Source organism: Aedes aegypti, chromosome 2 (genome assembly GCF_002204515.2).
Source record: "Aedes aegypti strain LVP_AGWG chromosome 2, AaegL5.0 Primary Assembly, whole genome shotgun sequence".
Classification (NCBI taxonomy): Eukaryota; Metazoa; Arthropoda; class Insecta; order Diptera; family Culicidae; genus Aedes; species Aedes aegypti.
Window position 1 is genome coordinate 105,189,914 of NC_035108.1, and position 5,034 is coordinate 105,194,947.

General features: G+C 36.3%; 1 long non-coding RNA gene across 1 annotated transcript; it reads left to right on the top strand.

Moving 5' to 3' along the window:
* Positions 1-673: 673 nt before the first annotated feature.
* On the top strand, positions 674-1,237 carry LOC110675238. Its single transcript, XR_002499309.1, has 2 exons — positions 674-833; positions 912-1,237. It is a non-coding gene; the product is annotated as an uncharacterized LOC110675238 (long non-coding RNA).
* Positions 1,238-5,034: the final 3,797 nt, after the last annotated feature.

Consider the following 5,034-nt stretch of genomic DNA (forward strand, 5'->3'; position numbering starts at 1 on the left):
TGAGAATTATAAGTGCAAACACTTTTCGTGGAAATGGGTATTTCGGGGAAACGGGATATTTGGGGGACTGCCATTAGGGGAACTGGCGTTCGGAAAAACGACATTCGGGGAACAGCAGCACAACCTTTACCAGCATATGTGTAAATCGACAGGATATCGGTTTGACGAGAAGTGTAGAACAAATGCATTGTATTGCTTTCTGAAAACATACAAATTCTAGAAGCAAATAAATGCATATTCCTCAGACCTTGAGCCAGAACTCGAAATGTGTAGGGAAAAGGATAGAATTATACTGGCGTGATCGTAAGGTGGTTTGAAGATGATAGAAGTATTACGACGAACACCTGAGTGATGCTCTAAACAAACCATAGCATATGTCGTTAGCTGGTTCAAATCGTGAAAACGTGCTTTTTCAAGTTCATGGAGAAAATGCCTATACTGCAGGAGGCATATCCGTTCCAAAAAACGAGTTTTCTCGAACTAGAGGCTATCGTGAATCGCGTGTGACAATGATGATCAAGGTCTCGCCGATCATCCTGGGGTAGGCTTGAATATTTATGGACTAAGCTAGCTAAATTTTGCTCGCATCTTCTTTCAAACATTGATTATTTATGTGCATAGGCTTTAAAATCGGCTTTTTTTTTATTTTCGCGAAACTAGTTTCAAATCAAATCCTGAACTTCAAACGGACAGTTTTGGTTCTTTAAAAAGTCGAGCGAATCCACCAAAATGCAACAGTCACCTGTACGCAGTGCTATCGGAAGTGTTCTCTGCTAAACAATTCGCAAAAGCTGAAAACCCAAAAATCATTCAAAATGAAATTCTTGATCATGGTATGTTAAACTTCATTATATGCGTGTTATCGCATCTACTTTGAAAGTCATAAATTAAAAATTCTATCTTATCCACAGACTATCTGCCTGATCGTTCTGGCTTTTGCCCTGGTGTCTGCTGCTACCAACGATGAAACCATCCTGGGAGATCATGGCGCGGACGAGGTCGTGAACGCACAGAATCCATCGGAAATCCACTATCTCAGGATGAAGTGGCTGCTGAAGAAACTACTGCACTTGGGATAGAAATCGCCATTTATCCTAGTTCCCGTTTCCCAAAGGTGTACAATTAAGTGCAGACTATGTCTGACTCACATAGATTAATTGGAAATTAGTTTAAGTTATAAGAATATGCTGGTGTGAAAAGAAACAAGCTTTCAAATACAAGTTCAATTAAAACTTTATTTTTTATTATATCAATTCCTCACGCAATTTTAACATCTATTAAAATAATGTTAGCGTAACCTAACATTTAAATATTATTTAAATCACTTTTGTTAGAGCGTTATACCATTCCGACAAATGTCAGATTGGTTGTCAGAATGATTTCTTGGACTGCGGAAAATCCAAGTAAATTATTTGTATCATTCTTGATCTTGTGGTGAAGGGCGTCCCAGCATTTACATTTGCTGTTTTCAGAATCTAAATGTACTTTTGCATTACAGAGGGAACTGTTTATTTTTATTATTTTTAATTTTGAGTAATTTATATCTGCCTATCATTGATTTATGACTAAAATTATCACTTGCGTATCATCTAGATAATTGTGGTTAGAGTCCGCGGTTACAAAGCAAAGCCTGGGTGTCTGGGTTCGATTGCTGGTTGGTCCAGGATCTTTTTGTAATAAAAAAATTTCCTTGACTTCCCTGGGCATAGAGTATCATCGTACCTGCCACACGATATACGAATGCGAAAATGACAACTAAGGCAAAGAAAGCTCTCAGTTTAAAACTGTGGAAGTGCTCGTTGAATACTAAACTGAGAGCAGGCTCTTTCCCAGTGAGGACATAATACCAAGCAGAAGAAGAAGACATCATCTAGAATTTTTTGTAAAAATTGAAATTTTTCATCACGTAGTTCAGAAAAAAGAACAGGTGGTTCCAAGGCTATAAATCTTCTTACAATCAGCGAATCCGGTTCAAATTGTATTAAAAATTGCTGGATCATTCAAAAATACTGCTTTCATGTCACATTCCATGATTAATTTTGCATACATTTCTTCGAGGCTCACTGTTTGTTTTCTTATTTTGTGGATCACCTTCCGTCGTGATTATAGTAGCGGTGCCACCGAACGTTTCTTAATTTGCATGCAAAGGCCAACGACGGCGACATGGCCTTGAAATTAGCCCATTGCCATTATTCAAGGTTTCCCCTTCTTGTTTGCTATCATCATCATCGTTAGCTATCTCATTGGCGTAGCCATCTCGGCAAGGGACCCCCCCCCCATCTGAGCGGCGGAAAAAATAGAATGCAAATACGAACGCTACGAAACTTAGTAAATTGTTTTAATATTTCAAAATCTAAAATCAACCATCTCCACCAACCATATAATATGTTATAATTAACTTTCTTTTTTGAAAATTTAGGTTCACCTTTTTAATAAAACTTTCAGTTCAAAAACTCAAATCCCGGGACTAGCTAATTGGCCGGGAAATGGATTCTCTAGTATTCATGCTTCAATGAGTTTTAGACCATGTAATTTCTAGCTAGTTTACCAAAACAAGTTTTTATGTAGCTCTTGAATTTTCTGATTTGGAGGTTTTTCTCTATGTTGACATAGGGTGGTCCATATAAAACTAGGCTCTAGCGTTTTCAATTCTAATATTTCATCAAAGTAGTCCATGAATCACTTTAAGAGCTTTGAAAAATGCGTGAAGGAAATTGAGAGTTAATTAATATTGTAAGGTACAGTGCCACATTGGACCGAATCGACAATTTAGCCGGAAAAACGTGTTATCTCTGTTCTCGTCGATTTTAGACGTTCAATGTCTTCAGAGAAGTTATTCGTAATTGAGTTTTGCATCTTTTAAGGAAAAAGTTAAATAGGGTGGCCCATATTTAAGCTAAAATTTTGACTCAAACTTTTTTGTTTGATGAAATTTGTGGCTGCGCTCTTCTGCAAAATTTTAGAAAATGTTATTTTGAACAACTTTGTCGAACACACTTTTGATCTAACTCTTCATTTAAGCTAAGTAAATTGATTTTGAAAGTTTTAACATAGGGTGGACCCAAAAAATCAGTAATTTTGATCTAATTTTTTTGTTTTCATTTTTACGTGAATGTGGTCTTGAGAAGAGTTGCAGAGGAAGTAAAGATACACATTTTTGCTGAACATCGCAAGTTTGTAATTCTTGTGATTTTGAAGTTATAAGCAAATTTAAGTGAAAAACTATGAAATCTTAAGATGCTCATAACTCATGGAGTTGGTTCGATAAATTTTTTCTTTAAGTGGCATTAGAAAGGCCATGCAACAGGCAACTTTTGCTGCAAAAACTGTGAGAACTTTTTTCGAAGTTATTTAAAAAAAAATTAAGCATGTTTTTATTTCAGGAATTTTGTACCGATTAATCATTCAACACCTTCTGAGATGCTTCCTAAATATTTGGTTAAAATCATTCCAGAAATACTTTCAATCTACCATGTTTATCAATAGAGCTAATAAATTATATAGGAAGAATTACGCGACATTCATTCTCCATAGTTTTTGTATTGCTATTTGTTTATGTCTATGAAATTTTTTCTAGATACTGTGGCTTCGGGACCACAATTACTAAATATGTATCTCCAAAATATTTCCCAGGGGCGACATGATTTTGGCGCCCCCTGGAGCCTGGCGCCCTTGGCGGGTGCCAACCTGGTCAACCGCACGCTACGGCACTGCTCATGGAACCATACTAAAAACAAAATTTCATGGTAACTATGATGGTCCCATGACTCGATATTTCCATGAGTCGATGGTCCCTTCAATATTGACTCATGGAGGTTTCACTGTAGATAGATAGTACTGTGTGAAAGGATAGAACAAGAAACGGTCAAGGAATGCTTCCGCTACCATTACATTTGCAGAAAAAAATTCTGGAAGAAATGAAAATGCTTCCGAATAATATTTTTCATTGCGTAAAATTCAAAGAAATTTTGATTAATAAATTTGTATTGTTCCGATTCTGGTCTTAATTAAAAAAATTAAAAAAATGTCGAAAGATGAAATTTGATAGTCGAAGTATACTGAATTGAATTCTGATTGTTTGTTACAAACTGTTAAATTTGTAACTCACCTAAATAAAACAAAAATTCAATTTGTGCTGTTCCTTATTTCTTTCCGGTAGGTATACTGCTTCACGACTAAGAATGGGTGAACCAACGTGCGATGTTTGATTTTTGACCAACTTCGCTGCGTCGCAACTCGATTCTCAATAGAGCGCATAATGCACACGGCGGAGGGCATAGATGCGCACTATGGACCAATGCACGAGTTCACTAATTTGACGTTTGAGCGGTGCCGAATTCACTCGTTGCCATGGTCACGTAAATAACACGGCACCACTCAAACGTCAAATAATGAACTCATGCATCGGTCCATAGCGAAGTGACTCGCGACGATCCTATAACATTTCCGCGAATACCATTACCCCGAAAATCAATACCCCGAACGGTCCACTACCCCTAAAACAATTACCCCGAATAGCCCGTTCCCCCGAACACAATTACCCCGAATAGTTCTTTACCCCGAATTTAATTTCCCCGAAATGATGATTCAAAAAATTGACATCAAATTGTTCATACAAACAATGGTAAAACACTACCCTTCACCCTCATAAACCTGATCGCCATGGAATGGATGTTATCGTTGCAAAAATTGTCTTAAATTCAAAGCAAAGTAAATCATAAGTAACAGGAATTGATTTCGCCTTTCTATAGTTATCAGGGACAGTTTATTTAAATATTTTTATTTCTCTGTAGACCCAAAAAACACAAGTCCGTATGTTATAGTAAACATATGTTTTTTTTTCTTATTTTTTATTCATTGATGATTTTTCCTTCTTTTAAACATAGGATTTTCTTTCATCCAATTGATGCTGAAATAATAGGCTTTGCAATCTAAAGACTCTGAAGAACAGCCTATGAAGAAAGAAGTAAAAATCAATGATTTAATTTAAATATTACACAGTTACAACGCTGAAAATCAATTTGAACAGTGCAA